Below are 24,971 nucleotides of genomic sequence, written 5' to 3' on the forward strand. Positions count from 1 at the left end.
CACTGCCACTGCTTTGCAAGAAGCCAGGTGACCACACTTATTGACAGGGTAAGAGCCAGGAGTCCTCACTTCTGCCAGTACTGCTGTACTTGCCAAGCCTGGTACCTGTGATGGTTGCTGCTGTTCTACAACTGTGGTACTATTGCTGCAGTCAGCAGTCCTGGGAACCAGATCCCAAGAACTCTGTGCTACAGAGGCTGCTGAATCCCCATTGTTGAGATTGCTAGTGCCAATAGCAGAAGGAAAAAAAAAGTATCCCTTTGACCTTCTGCTAGTGCTTGGCATCCCAGCAAAGCAATCTGGGAAATGTAGTTTTTAGCTTACTCCATATAAGTATGGAAGAGGTGGGAATGGAGTTGAGAACCAACAGGCAAGTGATGTACATAGAGTTCAAAGTACTTTTACAGATGGGGTGTATGATTTTTAAAAATTGAAGAATCCATTGTTCTAGAGCATTGGGGTAGTAGCTCAGTAGTAAAACTAAATCTTCTTCCAAAATTAATTAACTTGTTTTAGAAAGTAGATTCTGGTTTGTTATCTAAGGCTAGGGTTGTTATTTAGGAAACACTACCAATATATCATTTATTTACAACCAGTATCTGTTTTGATTTGTAGTTACAGTAACATTCCTTGCTGATCTATCTATACCCATGCCTTTCCAGCTATAAATATTTTTCATCACCCACTATTGCCTAAAAACTGCTCTGATTTATTATTTATTTCTATACACTTATTAACATAACCTTCAAAATAATACTATAGTTGAAATGTAGCACCTGGAAAACTTCAGAATTTTTAAAATTTATAACATCTAACATTTACTAATATAAATATTTTATAATATCTATTATTTTGTTGTAAAATATAAACAGTCAATTAAACTCCTACAGCACAAATTGGCATTGAGTTAAATGTACTGATTTGTGGAGGGAGCATAGTTGGAAAAGTCTATTTTAGGCAAAAACCACATGGATTTTATCAAATATTAGAGTGGCTTGCAATTTATTTCAATTGTAGACTTTCAGCTATGACATCATAAGAAGTGTGTATTGGAGTCCCAGACCATTAAATTTCTAAATCCATAAGGATGATTTATTTCTCTTATAGCCCTTTTCATAATTAATACAGATTTAATTATGGGCAGTGTTCTTCTCCTATTGATTACTAATAAAACTATTTCCTGTTGAGACACTCATTTTATGTTCATACTCTACATGGGTTTAAATGATGTTGAGAGTATTATTTGTGTTGTGGAAGTTCCAACTATTACATTTTAAATGGTAAAATGTCATCAGTTTGAAATAGAGTAGGACACTGCATTTAATATAGGGGTAAGTCTAAATTTGTGGGTATTCAACATAAAGTAGAATTTGTTTTGATAATTTGATGATTTTGAAATACTCAATTATTAAAATCTAATTTAATGTAATTCATTTCAAAAATTCTATTTTACAAGAATCCTGTAAACATATCTGATGCATTATACATTCTGATCATATATACTCTGATTCATGAGGCTTTCCTGTATTTGTTATTAATATAAATGAAGAAAATTAAGATTTTATGTAGATTATTTTTCAGAAACCTGATATGGATCTTTTATGTTTAAAAGGTTATAGTTGTAAACCTATAAATTATTTGGTTAAATGAACTTTCTTAAAAGTAAAAGATAATGTTTCTACCCATTTTGAATCATCCCTGTGGCCTCAGAGGAATTAGCAGGCTGTTATCATGCTGACTCTGTTATTAATAACTGGCTTCAATATTACTGGACAGATTGTCATTAGTGTTTCCAGCTCTAATCAGACTGGTTCATGGTATGTTTCTTTCATCACTTTTGAAAGTTTTTTATTTATATTCTGCTTTTCTTCTTTACTCTTTCTTTAAATTTTTTTGAGATATGTATACTTCTCAAATATATGTAAAATAAATATTGAAATTATATGGGAAATGCTTATGTTGTCAAACTTGTTTCTTATCATTAGTCTTTTTCCTAAAATTCCTTCCTAATCTCACCAGTTAGTTATTCTAGAAAAATTTTGAGGTCATTTTGTCAAGTCCCTCCAAATTCTGTTTGGATTGAGTTGAGGCCTGATTTTACCACTTATTAGCTATAAGATTTTGGGCCTCAGTTTCTTCATCTATAAGTGAAAATATTAACATTATATTTCTTACAATGCTGTTGGGAGGATTAGATGAGTTAGTGTATATTGCAGTAAACATGGTTACTAACATATTATGGTAGTGATAGCTTTTATTGTAAGTATGCATCTTTACTGATAGTAGCAACTTTTGTAGATTAGAAGAATATGGAGACTTAAGTTTTTGCACGTGGAGTCACCAGGCAGGAGAGGGGGATCTCACTAACATGCAGGACAAACAAGTAGCAATTAAGATGCTTCTTTTATATCATCTATGTAACTTTTATTTTTCCTGTAGAATACACTCTGTAGTTTGTTTCTTTCTCCTTGTGCGTTGAGTATAACCTATACATATGAATAAATTATTATGTAAGTGTTAGCTAGCATTGTTCTAGATTGTTTAGGAGAGAGGATTGAGCAGGGAGGAGGAAGAGTTAATGTTATATATAAAACATTTTAATATATAATAATATATAGTGTATATTAATATATAATGTAAATAATATATACTTGTATAATTAATATTTAATATATAATGTATAGATAATACATTTTTCTAGAGCCAGGGAGATGGTGAGAATGACATTTTTATGTTTTTTAATTCTTTGATTCATTTATTGTTTCTCAAAAGTACTCTTCTCTAAATTTCTGAAGGTATTCATATTACTTAAGATCAGGCTATAGAGGTAGTTACAGCAACATAATCATAATAATCTTGTAGTTCAGACATTCATCTCTGTACCTCTTTTCCACATGGTCATATTTCTCCTGTGTATTGCAAAAAAAAAATGTGATTGAGTCTTATCCATATCTGAGTCATCCTATATTAAAAATACTTTTGGCTTTTTGCTATTCACTGTTCACCATTTACTGGCCACTGTTCTCAGTGCCGCTGATCACTCCTTGGAACTCCTGGAGTATTTCTCTCTCCTTAAGAAGCTTCTATATTTGCAACGGCTACAGGATAGGAGTGAATATATGGTGGTACCTTTATTTTTCCATCTATTCCTTATTACACCATTAAACAGGGTTGTAGAATATATCAAGCTTTCCAGGTTTGTAGTGAAGAATATTTGCACTGCAAAAATGCAAACCTCCTAGAATTTAATATTAAGCATCACTCTTTCTAAAAAAATCTGTGGCCACTTTGACACTATGGAGTTTCTTACTGCCACCTTCCTTTCCTGTCATTCTCCTCCCTTCCTCCCCCTCTCATTTCTATGCTCCCTTACCTTCAACTTGTTATTAGTTTCCTTTGCAGCACACTTTAAATGCACAAGAGTTTTCAGGGCCCATCTTTGACCCTAAGCAGATTACCAAGGTGCTTTTCTCAAAGGATCTTGTTCCTCTGAGGAACTCTAAGGCTGATTTCAGACTTCCACTTGAACACTTAGTAGATATGAAGGAAATAATGGATAAATGAAATGTAAAGGGAAGCTGAATTTTCTTCTCAGAGATACGAATTAAAATTCAGCTAGCTATAGGGCAGTAGTACGTGTGTGTGTGTGTGTGTGTCCCTGAGCCTGCAGTATAAGGAAGTTCCCAGGCGAGGGATGGAACCTGTACCATAGCAGTGACAATGCTGGATCCTCAACCCACCGAGCCACAAGGGAACTCTAGGGCAATACCTTTTTCATTCAACATTTTATTATGAAAATTTTCAGACATATAAATGGAAAAACATTATTTTTTTGTCTACAATAACCCTTTTTTACAAGATCTTAAAGAATATGTTTTAATGTAATCTAACACATGCTAAAATGCTATTTACAGATTGTTTATGTCATCCTTACAACTCAAATTTATTAAAGTTTTTAATCAACCAAGTTTTATAAATCCCATATATTGTTGCTTTGTTTGTCCATTTGTTCAATCATTCATGTACTTTTAAAATTCATTTATTCAAGAAAATTTTATTGAGTTTCAACTATGTTCCAGGTGTTCCACAAGGTTTTAGGCTGACACACCTTAATAAATAGAGCCTCTATTCTGGGAGATTCCCTCAGTACAGTGGAGAAGAGAGGCATATTAAAGGACAGATATCTATAGCACTGCAAACAGTGTGATAAAGCTACTCCCAGTGATGTAGTTTACATGTAATGCTTTGCTTTTGTTTTAAACTTAAATATTTGTTGACTTGAATTGAAATTTGATATGCATCTCTTCCCTTATAAGAGTAAAACCAGTGGCTTACAATTAGTAAATTATAATTTATCTACAATCTCTTTTAGTTTTCCTTGGGACTGATGGGATACAGTTTTAAAACAGATGACCAAGATTAAGACTCATTATCTAATTAAGCCATATAGAATTGACTTTTAATGGTGGCCTCAGTGACTTAGTGTACTTAGTGTAACACTTACTCATTTTGTCCCACTAGTTCCCAACTTTGCTTTTCCACCCATGTATTGAGGCTAAGATTCTTTTCTGTCTATCATTGCAACATGACTCTTATTTTCACTTTTCCCTCTTCTTTTTCTTTTTAATCTGGGCCATAAATGTTTCTCTTGGGCATGTTTTTGTGAAAAATCTTAAACCATCTCAACGTTTTTTTCCTGGTCAGCCTCACAATTAACAGAAAATCATTAATAATCCCTGAGAAAAGATTGGCAAAAGTACACTTGAGATAGTGGTAAATGCTTTTGAAATTAGTTAACTTTCTTTTCAAAATTGAAAAAAAGTCTTGCCATTCATGTACTTTTGGAAGTATTCATTTGCCAAGTCAACAATCTTGGTTTTTTTAATTATTTTTGATTTTTTTACTAAGTACAGTGTATGGCAAAGTGATTCCGTATCCATACATATATGTTCTTTTTCATATTCTTTTCCATTATGATTTATTACAAGATATTGAATATAGTTTCCTGTGCCATACAGTATGATTTTGTTGTTTATCCAGTCTGTATATGTTTAAGAGTTTGCATCTGCTAATCCCAAACTCCCAGTACATTCCTCCTCCCACCCACCCTCCCCCTTGGCAACCATAAATTTGTTTTCTTTTTCTGTGAGTCTTTTTCTGTTTCATAAATAAGTAGACTTGTGTCATATTTTAGATTCCATGTATAAATGATATCACATGGTATTTGCTTTCTTTTTCTGCCAAGTCAACGATCTTTGGTCAAATTAATTTTTCCCTAAAATTAATGAAATTTTATGCTCCAGAGCAATAGCTATCACGGATTTCCACAATCATTTAAGAAGTACATGTACTGTGTACTTGTAGAAGACACTTTACTAAGCACCTTGGGAATAGTGGAAAAATTTTACTCAATAGATCTATAAATCACACTGAGAAAAATTATCTCCAATCTAACCTCAGTACCACCCCCTGCTACACACACACACACACACACACACACACACACACACACTCCTCTTTCATAAGACACATTTTACGTTTAGGTATTTATATTTATTTTTAAATTTTTATTTATTTATTTTTATTTTTATTTATTCATTTGTTTGTTTGTTTTTGCATTTTAGGGCTGCACCTGTAGCATATGGAAATTCCCAGGCCTGGGGTCGAATCAGATCTACAGCTGCCAGCCTACACCACAGCCACAGCAGTGTAGGATCTGAGCCATGTCTGCGACCTACACCACAGCTCACAGCAACCCCAGATCCTTAACCCATGGAGCGAGGCCAGGGATTGAACCTGCAGTCTCATGGATCCTAGTCGGTTTCATTAACCATTAAGCCATGAAGGGAACTCCCTATATTTATTTTTTTTAATTTCATTTTTAGCTTTTTGAGGGAAGAGCAGGAAGTTTAAGGAGATACATTACATGGGACATTACATTAAATAGTGGCAAGATTATTTGCTTACACTAATATTGTTCATACGCCTGTCCCTCACCAGCCTGTCAAGTCTTCACAAGCAGAAACTACATTACACGTATTATCTTCATTTTTCTCCCTCAAGTATGGTATATGGCACAAATGGGCACAAAATAAATACACATTCAGATAATGCAAAAAGATCGAGTAGGTAAATTCTTTCTTGTAGAACTAGACATTACTATAAAAGTCTTTAGAATATGTCTCTAAATAACTCAAAGTTAAACCGAACTGCCTAAAATCATTTAATATTATTCAGCATCTCTTACAAATCGTGTATAATTAAATTCTTGCTTTTTCTATGCTTTTCTCAGGCTATGGGAAACAGGAATTTCTTATTGTATTTTGTTTATTATTTATTTAGTTCTTTAAACATTTATTTGGATGTAATATTTGATACTTGAACTAAGGAACCCATAGAAATTGTGTATTTTTTTTTTCTTTTTTAAATACAGGGAATTCTGGAGAATAATCTATGAGAACTATAGATAATGCAAATAGGCTTTATGAATTGATAGTTACTGATTACAGGTTATTTTCCAGTGTAAGCAAATGGAAGCACATGTTTATGGACATTTGGTAACAAAGAAAACTGATTGAGTGGATTAGGTAAACTTAAATGGAGTTGCTAGATTCTCAACCCAAATGCATTGAGAGCTCTGGGTGTAAATTAGAAGGGCAGACTTACACTATACTGTGTTAGTAAGCAAGGTATGAGGAATCATCAGGCTGTATTACAACTGACTCAACCACAGAGTTTTATGGCTAGATGAAGCCTGAGCTAGCATTAGATATTGGAAGACAATATAATACAGGAATTAAGCACATGATCTCTAAACTAGACAGGTTGAGTTCAAATTACTGCTATGCTGTGTGATCTTGGACAAATACTTAACCTCTCTGTTTCTTCACCTGGGAAAGGCAACTGAAAACAATCTCTACCTCGTAGGATCATTATTAGGATTAATGAGTTAATAAATGCAAAGTACTTAGAACAGTACCCAGCACATAGTAAGGACTTAATCATTAACTATCATTGCAATCATTATTATGTTAACCAGTTCAGTTCCTTCCTTTTAAATTAAATTTTATTTATTTATTTTTTATGAAAAAGAGGATGATTACATGACCTGAGCAGGTTACACAAACTACTCATGGTGACACTAGTACTAAAACCAGTTTTTAACTCCCACTTTAGGATTTTTCTACAGGATGAAATTGCTCCATGGCATGTCAACATATTAAGCAATATAATAACTTTATAACTTCAGAGTCTGATGGTCAATTAGGTTTACTGTTTCACATGGTGTTATGGTTAACTTACAATACATAGGTTTTGAATCCCATCAGGGAAAGGATTTCTCAAACTCTAGAAAGTACTAAGAATGTATCATTTATTGTGCTTGGAATATAGTAAAATGTGCAGATATGGAGAAAGTGGTGAGTTGTGCATTTTTCACTAAGACAAAATATCTGTTTTTCTTTTTTAAAATTCAACTAGCTAGGTATTCTTTAGAAAAGGTGAATAGCCTTCATGGTCCTTTACACTCCTTTTAACTCCTGCTGGTAGAAATCAAATACTGTCTTCTTATTCCCCTTGGGTTAAAACAAACTAAACAAAACAAAAATACCTAGAACCCTGGTTTTAAAAGTCAGGACATACTAATATCTAATTTGAGTCAGTCTGTCAAATTGTATGGCTTGTGTGCTTTTTTAAGTGGCATTTTTCTTCATACATTTGAACAAAGCTTCAGAGAAACAGTAGGGCAATAGTAGAAAATCAGAATTGCTAGGCTGATCAGGAGGGGGCAAGATGCATGCTGGTACTTTAGGCACACTAAGGGAGTCTTAGAAAGGATTTTCTCAAGACATGTGACCAAAAGTAGGGGTCTGTTACATTCCCTTTCCTGTGTGTCTGTGCCGTCTTTATTAAGCAACTACCCTTGAGAGGAGTACAACACTTGCGGTACCAGAGAATTAGAATTTGTGGCTTACAGTGAGAATGGAGTGTCTGGACTCTTGGTTTCTTGCTATAATTTTCCCAGGACAGTTTGAGTATGTGTGGCCAGACATCACCTTCTAATTCCTATGCTATGGATTATTTACCCTTAAAAATAGCTAAAACGATACTGATTTCTGTTCTGAACATGACCCAAGATTTAATTGACATTCTAAAAGGTTTTTGTGAATCAGGTGAAGATGTAGTTAATCTACAAGTTGTATATTAAAGACATTAAGTTATTTTATTAACTGAAAACTGACTTTCAAATGAAGGAATTGATGCTCATAGTTAAGCAGCTTTGCTTATACGAAGAACACATCCTAATTTTTGAAGCATGGTAAAACACTAAACCATATAAAAAGGATGATTTTACAATTAATATACTTAATTATTGGTCCCCAAATGCAGGGTTTGAATTAGTCAGAATCAATCACATTTTTCATTTTTATGTAATTTTATTTAGAATATTTAACCTCTATTATAATGTTTCTAAATCCCCTCTAAAGGACATACAGCTCAAACTGTATAGAGATATTTTAAGAAAGGTGACTGTCTGGGTAGACATGAAGAGTCTAGTTTTAAAAAACTGGGGGACAAGGAGAAGGGCTGGAAACTAGTTCTGTTTTCTGATCTTTATAATTCTATAGCTGTAAATATATCACTATGGGAGAAAAGGCACCTGGGAGTGGGGAAGGGGGTAAGGAAACGTGATGGTGTGAAGAATGCAATATCAGCATTACTTTGGTTCTGGCATGTAGAAAAAAAAAAATGATTAGAGGCATCAGACAAAGAAAAACAGTTTTTTTTTTTTTCTTTTAGGGAAGCTTTATTTAGAAGCATTGATTATTTTTATTTTTTCCTCCTAATAAAAGAATGAGGAGTTTCTGCTATGGTTTCAGATCCATATTCTTTGAAATCTTGTGATGGAAGGTCTTTACGAGATTTATTTCTGTTGTAACACTGTGTACTATATGCATTGCACCTGTTCACACAGAGCACGTTGCATTGTAATGTTTGTACAGATAGATGCTTCAAATAAGAAACCAATCTGCTTTCTTCTAGAGTACCAATCTATTAGTTACTTAATTAAACTTAATTCCGTTTTTGTGTGCAGTTTCGCTTATGGTCTTGATTTATTTACTGAGCAATGATTTCTTCTCTGCAATTATCAGTTTGTCTGAGATCAGTTTTCCTATTGTATGGAGTCTGTTTCTTTCAGAGCCTCCTTTAAGACTGCTCTGACTTCAAAATCATTACTAGGCTTTTGTCAGAGCAGATTTGTTGACACTCTTTTCACATTAAAAAAAATTTTAAAGATTGCACAAATAAGCTGTGTATTTCACTATTTCCTGCTAATATGCAAAAAATGTATTTATGATAATTACATGTACTGTGTGCCAGAACTGAAACAATACATTCCTCATAATGGAGCATAAATAAAGAAGGTGGAGCCAGCTGCTCTTAAACTGTTTATTTGCAAGCAGTAATGATATAGAGAATATACCTTTTTTCACTCTGTTAGTCTGGCAATACTGAACCTGTTGCTGCATTAGACGAGTTGCATTTTGCTGGATAGGGGAAGGAGGGCTGTCTGCTGTCTGGTAGGAGGGCTTTGTCTGTGCCTTTCTCTCTCTGTTTCTTTCTGTTTTTCTTTCTCTCTGTCTCCTCTTCTCTCTCACTCGCTTGCTTGCTCTGTCTCTGTCTCTCTCTCCCTCTCTGCCCCCCCTCTCCCTCCCTCTCTCTTGCTCTCTCTCTCTCTTCCCGTCTCTGTGGTTTGTAAGGTAGGTTGCAGTGTGTGTATATACACAACATCAAGAGCAGGAAAATGGACTCATTAGGGAGGCAGGCAGTCATTACCACTCACACTGTACTTCCAGGGAGACACCGATTATGAGAAGAGAAACTCAGCGCTGGGGAAGAAGGTAGGGCAGACAACTTTCATAAAAAAAAAAATCCTGCTCCCTCAATCCCCCCTCTACCTATCATCTCCTTTAGCCCCAAATGCTTTTATTCTTTCTACCTTGAATTTTAATTTCCAGATTTAAGTTTGACATAGCTATTGCTAGCTTAAATTTGGAACATCTATAGGAGGCCTATCCTCTACTAATTTTTTTCCTACTTATTTAAGGGTGTGCCCTTGTGATTTAGTTTAATTACTTTAAAAATAATTACAAACAAACCTATTTTTCTCACTAAAGTGCCAAATAAATCAGAATCTTTCACTCTTTTATAACAGACCCCTCCGTATGTTTGTTAGTCTCTTTGCTTTTCTTGTCTATGCAATTCCATCTGTCTGTCTATATATCATGTTGTCCTTATTTATTGCTAACTGGTTTTGTTAGTTATGTGCCAATGAGTTTTAGCTGCAGTGACAGTGTGTGGGTATTACTAAAGTGAGACTCTTGTTCTTTGTTTTACATTGAAGTTTAAAGTCCATATGTACAGTTTAAATCCTTGAAGCAGGTTGAATACTTTTTGCCAGTGTATTTATTTGGTGGCATTGGCCATAAGGTGAGGGGTTGTCCACTCAGGGTGGGTAAAAATCTAGTAATTATTTTTATTATTACACACTCTTCTATATTACATCTAGGGGTGTGTTTTGAAAGGAATAAGGTACTCAGTTTTGTAACTTTTATTTTGCAGATGGACTTTTACATTTATAGGGATATCACTGGTTAGTAAGAATGCAAACTTTCTTAACAAGCAGTTTTTATCCTAGGACAGTTTCCTTTTAGTCTGTTACTGTTTATTTATGCTTGGGGAGGGAGGAGTAGGGGGCTGGCCATCTTTTTACAAAGTGGAAGCTATGAAGTGTATCAGGCCATCTTGTGCAACAACTGTAAGTATTCATTTAACATTTCGGCGACTATAAATAAGGTATTTGTTATTTCAAACATAGTTTTGAGGTGCTTTCTTTTTCCTTTATTATTTACTTTTCTTTTTTATGTTGGGAAAAGTTGTATTCACAACTAGCTGACATTGTTGAAGAGTTTTCCCAGAACAGTGCTCTTCAAAATTCAAAGTAGTTAAATAGGTCCATTTGAAATGGTCTCCTAATGGAGTTTTATTTAGATTTGTCTGAAAGTAAAACTGCTATTCATTTGATAAAAATTAAGTCAGGTGGTAAGATATGCAAATGTTTTCAGCATGCACATTGGCAATGATAGAAAATGGATGCTAATCTATAGAGATCTTTGATAATAACAATCACCTTTTTCATAATAAATTATTTATTTACTAGAAGTGGCAGACTTTTTTTTTTTCCTTCTTCTTCTTCTTCTTTTTTTTTTTTAATTCCATTAGGCCTCTCTGACAACACAAAGAAGTCCATAAAGCAATATTCTTAACCCACCTGGGACGCTAGAGCAGATTCCCAAACACATTCTCAAGGTTCAAACATAGCAAAATGTTTATTAAAAATCCATTATTCCAAGAGGGTGGTGAACTTTTGCTAAGTCTTTTTTTCTCTTTCTTTTAAAAAATTTATTCAGAGACTTTTAATTTGCTTATGTTGCCTAAACTGTCTTTTAAGCTGGAAGGCCAGCTTTGACCAAGAGTAGTACAAATGCTGAGTACAGTCAGGTCCAATCAGGGGACTTTGAGGGTAGTCTATTGAAAGTCTGTGTTAATATGGTATGCGATATATGTGTGATTTTCCTCCATTTCAGACTCCTGCCCCCAAAATTTGTTTTAAAACTAATATATCAAAAGTGTGCATGTCTCACGCACCTGTCATTTTCTATATCAACATTGTGAGACCTGCCTAAATTCTACTCTTTTTTTCAAAGGAAATCTTTAATGTGTTTCTTGTCTAGCAATTCTCTTTTTCTGTACAAATGTATATGAGGAGATACATGTGTGCATATATGTACATTTATGTACATAGTCTTATACAGGTATGGATAAAGAAATCAGATTCTTTGCAGACATGACATCTTAAAATTTCATATTAAGCATATTTATGTTAATTAGAAGCAAACAAAAAACAAAGAGGTTTTTAAGGGAAGATAAGAATTTCTTTTTACCTTCTAGAAAGAATAAAAGAGTAAATAAACATTTAGTCATTTTTATGGTTGGCTTGATTTTTAGAATGTGTGTATGTTTTCTTTTGCATTATAATTCTTAGCCTTCAGTAGATCTAAAATATTTTTAGTATGAAAAAATAATCTTAGCCTTTTCTGGGAGGGACTGTCACAATCAAAATACAGCAGGATATTATAAAATGTGCATAAGTAAACTTAAAACCAGTGTACTCTACTATATAGGGATTTGGAAACCTGAAAGGCTTGCGTCACAGGAGGGCTATAGAGTGCCGGAAGAATTCATTAACCAGCCTTGCTGGTTATGGTGGGCTTTTCCTTTCAGCACATGAAATCTGCCTGTTGAAAGCCCTGAAGTCTTGGTCAGGTCACAGTGTGTTTCGTTTTAATGTTGGAGCAGACAGTTATCTAACACACCCACATGAGGAAGTGCTCTAAAGCAGTTATTTCATGCTTCGCCATGCCCTGTAGCTAAAACAATTTGGTACTGAGTGACGTGTGTGCTTTTTAACTCTTATTCGATGAAAATCAGCTTTGGCTCCTTGAAAAGGACCAAAACGGTGGAATGCAAGACAGTGTGATTCAAATGCTAAGCACATGCTGATTTAAACTTCTTTTCTTTAACGTAAGGGAAGAAACACTGTGGTTATTTTTAATATAAAGATTATATAGCAATTTCTTAGATTTTATTAAGATTTCAAAACTTTTGAGTACTTTCCTTCTTCACATTTTTCTCCTGAAGCCTACATTCATCAAAAGGATAGCAGCTGCATTCGTCCCCCTGAAATGTGAACAAATAAATGATATTCCTGCTTATTTATCTATTTTTGAATTTTAATGATTAGTCCTTGTGCTAATTAACAAATTCCTATATTCATAAAATCTGGCACTTCATAAATATCCAATTGTGTGATTATTTACACATGTTCTGGCTTTCTATAAATATTAAAATTATCAGGAATGTGTTCATAAAACTTTCCCAAGCTTGAGTAGTAGCTAGTCTGCTGCCATTTAAGAAGTCGAGTTCCTACCAGGGCAAATGCTTTTCCCTAGAGTCTGGCAAAGTGTGTGGAAGCAGCATCTGGCTGATAGCGCCTACTAGTGATCTTTCTGGCAAAAGGAAGGACTGATGTTGACACTCTTTGAATGCTGCTAGTTCCAATCTTCTTCAGTTTCAAGGCTGGCCTCTTTAGGTCTAAAAGTTGATAATGGATATTAGAGCTGACTTGTCCTGGAGGCCACTTTAGAAATACATTTCAATAAACTACATTTTTCAGTGGAAAATTTACTTTAATTTATATAAAAAATAAAATAGTGCGTTCATCCTAAATTCCTTTGCCAGTGAGAATCTAATTAGTATAAAAAGTTGCATGGCGCTAAAAAGAAAACCTAAGTATTTTAATTCATATGGCCATGTAACTGTTGCAAGCACATTATAGAAATTATGTATTACTCACATAGAAATAGTTCATTCTACATCAAGGACAATAAACACTAGCAGTTGAGCAAATGCGTATGTGCCAAAGTTATTATTAAATTAGGAATCAACCGTTTTAGATGATTTTTTTCATATTGTATAAGCTATTTTGGCTAGCTTATGCAACCTCTAGATATTATTTACAATGTTATTGGAGTCAGTAATGGCCATTTGATTCTTTGCTCCAAATTTTCAAATCACATATATGATTTCTGGGTTATTTGGCAAAACTCAAAATTTACAATTTTCTTAAAAACCTATGTTTCATGCATTTTCATTGCTTAAGTAATTTCTAGCATTTTGAGGAATCCTCAGGGATTATAGCCAGTGCCAAATAACAAGGAAAATCCTTTTAATTCTTTACCAAAGCCCCAAAGGCAGTATCTATATCCTTGAAATTCTAGAGGATGCTTGAATTCATATGTTTTCCTGTACCATAGATACTATACATTCAATCATCAAATAACATCAATGCCAATTATGTTTAATGTATCAAAATATGTTCTTTGAGTTCTTTTACTTCTAATTTAAACATAGGCAATCTTCTGGGGCTGTGGGGAGAAATAATGCCATCTATTAGTGCTATCATGTATGTGTAACCGCTACAGCAGATTTTGGAAACAACATATATAAGAAAAAAAGGCTTTTCTGCCACTCTAGATGTTCAACTATAATAATGAATAAGTAGTATGCTATTTCTGCACTAAACTGTGGAAGAGTTATGCTCAACTTTGGCTTCATAACCTCTCTTCTACTTCAGGATCAAGACTTTTTGTGATTCTACAGTTCATTTGAAAGTAATTATCTTGAGGATGTGGACCTTGGCTTACTGGAATTTTTTGACACTCAACTGAAATTTCAGCTTTGGGTGTTCTGTAGGTCAGTTAACTAAGGCAAGGCTTATATAACTGCTTTAACTTAGGAAAAGTTAGCTACTGACTTCCAAGTGAGGATACTGAGACAGGAGCAATGGCTGAATTCATTGATCCAAATAGCAGTTGGAAGCTGAAGGTATTACTATTAATTTCTTAATATTAAGTTTTACCTTTGAAACTTTGATGTACAGGGTGGTAATTATAATATGACTATCTTCTTAATAGTAGGAATAATTTCGGCACTGAATATTTCTGTGTCTCCAGGTATGATGAATTTAACATGCACGTTACACATTATGCATTTGAAATGTTAAGAATTTATTTGAAAGCTTTTCATAGTAAATAACTAATGTAAGGATTTGCATTTTACAAATATAAAACTATTTAATGGAGTTTGGGGCTTTTGGAAATTAAAAAGATGACCAATAAATTAAAACCAAAAATGGTGATAGTTAGGAATCTTTTTTTTTTTTTTTTTTTTTTATCTTTTTCCCTTTTCTAGGGCTGTTCCCTCGGCATATGGAGGTTCCCAGGCTAGGGGTCCACTCGGAGCCGTAGTCACTGGCCTATTCCAGAGCCACAGCAACGCGGGATCCGAGCCGCGTCTGCAACCTACACCACAGCTCACAGCAACGCCGGATCTTTAACCCACTGAGCAAGGCCAGGGATCGAACCTGCAACCTCATGGTTCCTGGTCAGATTCGTTAACCACTGAGCCACGACGGGAACTCCATAGTCAGGAATCTTATACATAATAGTATTATTTTGTTCGTTAGAAATTTTTAATTGAAATTTTTTCTAAAACCATGTTTGAATTTAAATTATTTAAATTTTAATTTCTCTAATGTTTAGAAGACTAGTTTTTAACTGAGTCTGAATATTTTGTATTTTTACCTTACCTTTCAGAAATGTTCTCAGAATTACTGTTGTAATCAAATTGTGATTTGTTGTTGGCAAATTCCTTTTATAGTGTGAGCTTCTTTCCAGTAAATGAAATGCAAGTGGGAAAATATTTAAATGATGTTGTCAGCTTTCTCAGGTACCAAATTAAAACTTAGTAAAAACAAAAAAAAAAAAAGAAAGGAAAAAAACTATTACTAGCAAAGAACTATGAATGCCTTCAGTTGTGTCATTTTTCTGATAGATTGAATGCATAGATATGAAAACTATGTGGTTATTACAAACAAACAAAACTCCCTTATTTCAACATCAAGGCATTTTAACAGTGAGAATATGGTCCTCTCTTATATTATTTAAATAGGAATTAGTCAGATATAATCTTAAGGTAGCTTTATGGTGTTGGATTTGTTGTTGTTGTTAAATACTGGACACATTAAAATTCTTTTTGGCCTGGTAAATGTACTTCGGGTCTGCACATATTTGTGATGTCTCCATCTTCTTGGTTGTTTGCACTTGTTAGCACAGCTTTAGATTGAGTAAAAAGATCTGGAATATTCCTTATTTTTTTCTATTTCCTCAAATCAACAGAGATATTTGTCCTTCACCTCATCTCTAGAGGAGAGAAGAATTGAGATGATTAAAAGCAAATGGAGATAAGAATATAAGTAAAGCTGAGGGTGGAGAGAGGAGGAGCTTTTGAAGCTTCTAAATGTGTAAGTGTGATGAAAGAAAACAATTTTCTCTCCAACCCACAATAAAAGCCATCTGACCTATTGGACACAGCGCTCTCTTTTCCCTATGCCTATTTAAAACAGATCTATCTAAATTTCCCCTCTACTCCAAGACAGCGTTCAGGGGTACTGCCTAGAGGAGCATATAGAAGAGAAAGTCACATTTCTAATATAGTTACTGCCAGGTTTCCTTCATACCTTTTTCCTTTAAAGCCTTGGTTTGGAGTTGTGAGCAGATTTTTGTAGTTGGTGGACAGATTTCATTTATTTTAAAAAGAAAACTTCCCAACAAAGCATTCCATAGGCATGCCACAAAACAGCATCATGAGTTTAATTAAATGGATGTAATGATCAACTAAGTTTGTGTGTATATTTATGTGTGTGTGTGCATGTGCATTTGTTTCCTCTCAAAATAAAGTTAAATACTTTTTGTATGAAACAAAACAAAAATGACTCTAAACTTCCCATCAGTCTGAATGGATTCAGATTTCTTTTTAGAATGGCTTTCTGAAACCATTTTTGTATTTTTTTTGCCAGAGCATTCTATTCCATTCCCTGCCCACTTACTGCTTAGCTTTTTAAGTGTTAAATAAATGTGAATAATTTGTTACTTTTTTAAAGCATGTTTTTATTAACAGGCTGAGAATATAGCCATGAATATAAGGTTGTGCTAGGATTTATGTATAATCCTATCAATTTAGCATGAAAATATGTGAATGAAAGTTTTAGAAACGAATTTTTTTTACCTAGTATGTTGAAAGAAACCCTATGGCGTGGTAAACAAAACACAACAACAAACAAACAAAAGAATAGTGCCTTGGAGAACATGAGGTAGTAACTAATGCCAAAAATTGGTTAAATTTGGAAGCCTGGTTTCTAGTCCTAACTGACTATATGATTTGGAATAAATCATAATCTCTATGTTCCTCAGTTTCCTTGCCTATAAAATGAAGGGAACCTATCTCTTTTAGATTTTCTTTTATCTCATTGTATGCTTTTATTTTATTTTGGCCACATTCATAGCATGTGGAAATTCCTGGGCCAGGGATCAAACTCAAGCCACAGTGGTGACAATGGTAAATCTTCAACCGCTAGGCCACTCAGGAACTCCACATGTGCTTTTATTTTACATAGCTGTATATATAGGTAATTCTGCCTGCATTTTCTACCCATAAATCACAAGTATATGAAGAGAAGTTAGGTTGGTAACAATGGAAGAATAAAGGGAATTTAGGTGGACTGAGAAACCCACATGTGCTTTAATTTTTCGGTTATTGTCCTCAACTTAAGTAGATATCACAATATAATTGGGTCTATTTAGTAGTTTAATGAATGCACTAAACCGAAAGTTGTCATCTGTCAGACAAAGTGACATAATTGCCAATGGGTGGTTTGATAAAAGGGCTGCTTTTAACTGATTGAAGCACAAAATGGTTACTGTGGCTTCATTCCTCCCCACTGGCCACTAGATGGAGAGGTGGTCCATGTCCATGGCCTTGCCCGTGGTAAACAGCTCACTTCCAACTTTATATTGACAAAGCTGCACTATATGCATTTGAACATGTCTGTGAACACACACATGACATTTTGCAGAAACCATCAGAGAATATGTTCTCTTCTATACAGGCATGATGTGATATTCATGAAATGCAAAAAGATTTGCTCCTTCTTTGGCCATTATTAATGCTGGTAGACTTAGGAGAGGGCCAGTAATACAACTCTAGTTTTAGTTGTCACAGTAGAGCTTTTTCCTTTTTCCAATTTGTCCATTTAGAAAGGGTTCTGAAATGAATGTCAGCACCACAGTGCCACCTTGTGTCCCTGTTGCTGTGAGAGTAACTGGTGCATGACACAGTGAAAAGGAAAGAACAGGACATTTGCAAAAAATTGGCAAATTGTTTCAAGCTCTGATTTTTCAGTAGCTGCACAAAAATCTATGCTTTAATGTGTTTGGCAATGCTTATTACCCAAAGAGAAGTTAGGATGTAGTTCACTTTACCCCTTCTCCCATCTCATTGTATATTAAAAATACTTTAAAAATTCCAGCCACAAACAGAGATGTGTCTATTTAGAATTTGGCATGAAGAAGGCAGGAATTGTCAGAGATATTCACCTAATTCTTACCACTTATAAAGCCTCAGCTTGATCAGTTCAGACAGTGAGGCAATCCTTCCTGCACATTCTCAGAGTAACTTTTATATGCATACCTTGGTAACATCGCTTTTCACATTGCATTGCCATTGTTTGTAATCATATCTTCCTACTAAACCATGAGTTCTTCCAGCATTGTGTTTGTATTTTATTCATCCTTCTGCCTCTAGAACTTTCTATGGCATTCAGCCCAGAGGCACTCAGATGTTTGCGGTCTGAATAAATGATTATGTGTCGCTTGTTTATAACTTCTCATTTGTTTTATTTTTTTAATTTTAAATAATTTTAGAACAGTTTTTCTCTTTGGAAAAATACCTTCTAAAACCACTTACTTTGCAAAGATCCCTTTATAAATTTTCTTTCACATTAAAAATGATTTTGAAAATCTTTCTGACTTTGAAAACAATGTATTGCCTTTTCAAAAGTGTATATTGTAGTTGAGTTTGGGGTAAAGATAGTTATCCTCTATTTCTACCTCTATGACAAATTTGCTATCTTATCTTTGATAAGATACTTATCTTTTCTAGGTTTGTTTCCCATGCATAAAATGGTAAGGCTGGACTAGTTGATTTTAAAGTACTTTTTATTCAAGATTTTTAATAGGGTTTAGACATATGTCAGTATTACTGTAGTTGAATATTTTTTTAATAAAGTCCCATGATAGCTAGCCTTTGAAAGTACCATTTAATATCTCCTGTTTTAAAAGAGGAAACTAAGGCACAAGGTCTTTTCTTCTAAAGGGCAGAACTACAAATGGGCAAGGTAAATAGTATTATAATTGATGGACATTCCAATTGTTATTTTTGTTTGATTTTTGGTTAGTTGAGCTCCACTTTCCGTAAATCCTTTCACTATAAAATAAATAAATTATGATACATTTAAATGGCAAGATAAACCTATGCATTGGTACAGGACTATAGACTAGCAATTTAGATTTTTATGCTATTTAAACTTTTTTTTTTAATAACATGTAAAAAGCGAGTTCTTAGTTTTAAATTTCAGAACTTTTGCATGGAATTTTCATCTCTGGTTTTCAGTCCATATATTATCTTAAACAGCAAACTCTATGATTTTGGGCAAGTTGCTTAGGCTTGTTAAGCCTGGTTTTCTTATCTGCAGAAAGGTGATAATAAATGTTACCCTTCCTATCTACCTCACATACTTATTGTGAAATTAAATGACAATGTATATGGAATTTCTTTATAAATAGTAAAGCACTATACCGATTTAATAATAGTTTTTATTGCTCTAATTAAGAAAGGGATGACTAATAGAAACCTAAGACAAACAAAATTTTAAAAACACTGAAATTTATGTCATTTTTTTCTTAGTGGTATAGGCTCTTTGGAGGTGGCTTGATATGATTACCCAGTTTCCTAGGTTTTGATTTTAAAACCTGTAATAATGATGATGATGATGATGTGCTTATGAACCTAAAGTTAGTGTTTTCTTTAGATACATTTTGTGTGCATAATTCATAAGTTCATTTTTAACTGAAGTATAGTTGTTTTAAGAATATATTAGTTTCAGATATGTAACAATGATTTAATATTTTTATAGCGTGTCCTCCAGTTAAATTATAACAAAGCAATGGCTATATTGCCTTGTCATGTACAGTATATCCTTCAGTAAAGTTCATTTTTGACAATGATATTTCTTAAAATAGAAGGTAAAAAATTTAAATAACCAAATATGACGGAAAAAATTGATATTGTAGTATTGGACTCTAGTTCAGTGGTTCTTAAACTTTAGTGTACTTAGGAATTACCTTGGGTGTTTGTTAAAATTCAGATTTCTGAGCTCCATCCCTAACAGACTTCCGTCCTGGATTTTAGCCGGTCCACATATATTAGAAAACACTACTTTACTTTGCTATTGTACATCATAATCACGAGGGAAGTTTTAAATGCACAGATTTCTAGGTTCTACTTCCAGATATCCTAAATCTGAATCTTTAGACTGATATTCATGGATCTGTATTTTACAAAAACTACATCATGGATTCTAATAATATTGCAAATTTAGAGATTCCTTGCTCTTGTTTTTAAGGTATATTATTAAAATTATATTTACTCTTGCACCTGAATTCATTCTCATAGTTCACATTATTCTTGCACTTTACTTAGATAAGTTGATACTGCTATGTAAGAAAAGTTTAGGCTTGAATAACAGTAAGAGTTTGCCATATAATAGCAAAATTAAGGAAAAGCGAAGTTACTGAGCACCTTTTACATAAATTACTTAATCTTTATAGCTCTTGTTTTCCACCTATGTTACAGGCAAAAACCCTGAAACTCAGGGTAAATCGCCAAGTTCACACAGCTGTTAAGTGTCAACACCAGGATTCAGAACCTATACTCTTTCTACTATACCATATTAACCATATTATTTTTCCCCAATCCAATAAGTCTTTACCAAGTTTCTATTATGTTAAGTGATAATGTTTAGCTTTGAGGGCCACAAAGTCCTTTATTTACATGATATAATAATTATTGCTTATACCATATAAAAGTCATTGAGATTTTTTTATTCTTTCGTTGAGAAATAATTTTTAGCTGGAGGTAGAATTCAAGTTTTCCGAATATTAAGAAGGCTTCTGATTATGAAAAATAATCATAATTTAATGAGTTGTTAAAAAACGTTGTCTATGAGATCTCTTTCAGCAACCATGCCTTTACTATGAAGTATTTTAATCCAGTTTACAGATAAGGAAAGCCAGATTTGGGATGAGTAAGTGTCTTACCCAAGTTTGCAGATCTAGTAAGTGGAGAACTGGTATTAAACTCTGGTTCAATATAACTTTGACAGCAAAGCTAGCACCTTTAACCACCAGTACATACAATCTCTGCCTGTGGTTTAGAGTTAACCTGAAGAATGAGGCTTTCCCTTTATTTAAGTACAAAGTCACTAAATGCTAATTAAACTTTGTTAGACTTAATTTCCTTTGTAGGGAACAAACCATTTTGTCACTCTTTAATCAGTCCAGTAATTTTTTTTTAAATCTTGTAAAGTTTGTTAACTCTGCCTAATGCCTTAGGGAAGTCAGTTGAAGTGAACAATCTCTTGTTTATATTTTTATTTGAGAGTTCAAACTCTTCAATGGAACAGACTATTTAAATGAAAATTTCAATTTTTACCTTTTATGACATACCATGAGCACACAAATTTCATGGCCTCCATAGCCATTGTTATTGGTCTTAAAATAATTGATTTGCAGTTAAAATAAAATAAAAATATTAATAGAATCAATGCATCAGTGCTTCATAAAATCCAAAAACTGATTCCTGAGCATTTGATGTTCCTTATTTTTTAAAAAATGCCTCATGGTATAAAATGACAACCTATGTGTACAGTATAGTGTACAAACTAATACAACTTCTCAGTTACCTGGCATATGAATTGCTAAAAATGTTATATTTATGAATTTTTATACATTTAATAATATTTTAAATGCAGTAGGAATATTAACAGTTTTGAAGCTCTACAAAGTATCTTTTAGTTGTGAAAATAATCATGATATTATAAATTTGGTATGCATGTATTTTGGTGATATTATTGATGTTTCTATAATTATATATTAAAACATACATTTTAAAAAAGACTCACAAAGTCAATAACCAGGGATACAGTGTTGTCATTAGAAGACTTTCAAGTTTATTGAAAAATTGAGTTTATTTCAACTTTCTTCTCTAGGTGTAGTCTTTCCCAAACAGTATTCTTTTAAATTCTGTCAAGCAAATGAATGCTACCATAAAGAGAGGAGGGTGAAAATATAAAATGAAGACTCTTATAATCCTTTTTCTGATGTAGAAATTAAAACATGATTTTTTTTTTTTTAAGAAAGTCCCATTTAGCAGCAGAGCATAAATTGGAAAATTTGGTCAGTGATTTATTTAGGCTCCACAGGGAAAATCCTGTAGGGTGTTTTTGAATATCCTAAATTTATTTTGATTTGAGACTAGCTTAAAGGGCATGTCTATCTTAAAACAGTTCTCCATTTTCCTGAGAAAAATTCCAGTGGAACTAGTTGTGGGAGGTTGTATCCCAACAATGAACCTTTGGGGCCAAATGAGCACTTTAACACAACTTACTCCATCCCATTCCTTAAACTGAAGACTTTCTTGCCCACTGGGCTTGTTTAACTTTGCTAATTTTATTTCTCTGCAGAGGCAAAGGGGACAGGGAAAAGGAAGGAAAAAAACTGATGGCATGTGGGTGAGGTTTTGGCTCAGGGAATACATTTTAAAAGATTCTAGCCAGTGTAGGGATAAAGAAAGCAGTTGGTGTCTGAAATTTACCTCTGTTTTACAGAGTAAGAAATAGAAGCCAATAGATGTTAAACACCTTGCCTAAAGTTACACAGTAGTTTTCATGTTGAGTTAGTCCTGGGAACTATGTTTCTTATTGCATCAGTGAAACAAATGGACAGTCCTGTTTCTCTGTGGATCAAGATGTCTTCTAATAACCCTGCTCCCTTTTCCATCCCCTCTTTTCTTTCCTTCCTTCCTTTCTTTCTCTCTCTCCCTTTCTTTATATTGTCTTTTAACATCTAAAATATAATTCTGAATATGATTTATTTTTAAAAAAACTTAAAAGTTTATACAATTTTAATTTTTTCCATTATAGTTGATTTAGTGTTTTGTCAATTTCTACTGTACAGCAAAGTGACCTACTTCTTTTCTCACATTATCCTCCATCATGTTGCATCACAAATGACTAGATATTGTTCCCTGTGCCATACAGCAGGATCTTGTTGCTTATCCACTCCATATGCAATAGTTTGCATTCATTAACCCTAAATTCCCAGTGCATTTGACTCCCTCCCTTTCCCCGTTGGCAACCACAAGTCTGTTCTCCAAGTCCATGAGTTTCGTTTATATGGAAAAGTTCATTTGTGCTGTATATTAGATTCCAGATGTTAGTGAATCATATGGTATTTGTCTTTCTCTTTCTGACTTACTTCATTTAGTATGAGAGACTCTAGTTCTATCCATGTTGCTGCAAATAGCATTATTTCGTTCTTTTTTATGGCTGAGTAGTTCCATTATGTATATATACCTCATCATCTTAATCCATTCATTTGTGGTTGGTCATTTAGGTTGTATCCATATCTTGGATATTGTGAATAGTGCTGCAATGAACATACTGAGTGCATATATCCTTTTCAAGGTAAGTGTCCAGATATATGCACAAGAGTGGGATTACTGGGTCATGTGGTAGTTCTATATTTAGTTTGCTGAGGTTCCTCTATACTGTTTTCCATAGTGGTTGTACCATTTTACATTCCCACCAACAGTGTAGGAGGATACCTTTTTCTCCATACCCTCTCTAGCATTTGTTATTTGTGGACTTGTTCATGATGGCCGTTTTGACAGGTGTGAGGTGGTATCTCATAGTAGTTTTGATTTGCATTTCTCTAATAAACAGTGATGTTGAGCATTTTTTCATGTGCCTTTTGGCCATCTGTACATCTTCTTTGGAGAAATGTCTGTTCAGGTTGTTGTATTTATTTATTTATTTATTTTTACTGTTGAGTTGTATAAGTTGTTTGTATATTTCAGAGATTAAGCCACTGTCAGTTGTATGAAACTATTTTCTCCCATTCTGTAGGTTGTCTTTTTTTTTTTTTTTTAATGGTTTCCTTTGCTGTGCAGAAGCTTGTCAGTTTGATTAAGTCCCATTGCTTTATTTTTGCTTTTATTTCTGATGCCTTGGGATACTGGCCTAAGAAAACATTTGTATGGTTGATGTCAGAGAATGGTTTGCCTATGCTCTCTTCTAGTTTTATGATGTCTTGTCTTACATATAAGTCTTTAAGCCATTTTGAGTTTATTTTTTTTGCGTGGTTTGAGGGTGTGTTCCAATTTCATTGATTTACATGTGGCTGTCCCATTTTCCCAGCACCACGGGCTGAAAAGACTGTCTTTTCCCCATTTTATATTCTTGCCTCTTTTGTTGAAGATTAATTGACCATAGGTGTCTGGGTTTATTTCTGGGTTCTTTATTCTGTTCCATTGGTCTGTATGTCTGTTTTGGTACCAGTACCACACTGTTGATTACTGTAGCTTTGTAATATTGCCTGAAGTCTGGGAGAGTTATGCCTCCTGCTTGGATTTTGTTCCTGAGAATTGCTTTGGCAATTCTGGGTCCTTAATAGTTCCACGCACATTTTTGAATTGTTTGTTCTAGTTTGGTGAAAAATGTCATGGGTAATTTGGTAGGGATTGCATTGAATCTATAGATTGCTTTGGATCGTATGGCCATTTTTATGGTATTAATTCTTCCAACCCAGGATCATGGAATATTTTTCCATTTCTTTGAATCCTCTTTAATTTCCCCAATACCAAACCAGACAAAGGTACTACCAAAAAAGAAAATTATAGGCCAATATCTTTGATTAATATATACACAAAAATTCTCAACAAAATTTTAGCCAACCAAATCCAAAAACATATAAAAAAGATCATACAATATGACCAGGTGGGATTCATCCCAGGTTCACAAGGATGGTTGGACAAATGCAAATCAATCAATGTCATATACCACATTAACAACAGAAAAATCAAAAACTACATGATGATCTCAACAGATGCAGAAAAAGCATTTAAGCAGATACAACATCCATTCAGGATAAAAACTCTTACCAAAGTGGGGTATAGAAGGAACATACCTTAACATAATAAAAGCCATTTATGACAAACCTACAGCAAATATAATACTCAATGGAGAAAAGCTGAAAACCTTTCCTCTAAAATCTGGAACAAGACAAGAATGCCAACTCTCACCACTTTTACTGAACATAGTATTGGAAGTCCTA

At 33.8% G+C, this 24,971-nt stretch overlaps 1 protein-coding gene across 28 annotated transcripts in view; it reads left to right on the forward strand.

Moving 5' to 3' along the window:
* Positions 1-24,971, forward strand: part of ZBTB20 (zinc finger and BTB domain containing 20) — an 812,500-nt gene that overhangs the window by 38,042 nt on the left and 749,487 nt on the right. For 7 of the 28 annotated variants that reach the window (XM_021071271.1, XM_021071299.1, XM_021071268.1 and 4 more), the window contains exon 1: positions 5,770-9,902. The exons of the other annotated variants lie outside the window; for them this stretch is intronic. The gene's annotated coding sequence lies outside the window, so the exon portion shown is untranslated. Of the gene's footprint in view, positions 1-5,769; positions 9,903-24,971 lie in introns of those variants that run through there. 28 annotated transcript variants of the gene reach the window in all.

Source organism: Sus scrofa, chromosome 13, assembly GCF_000003025.6.
Source record: "Sus scrofa isolate TJ Tabasco breed Duroc chromosome 13, Sscrofa11.1, whole genome shotgun sequence".
Classification (NCBI taxonomy): domain Eukaryota; kingdom Metazoa; phylum Chordata; class Mammalia; order Artiodactyla; family Suidae; genus Sus; species Sus scrofa.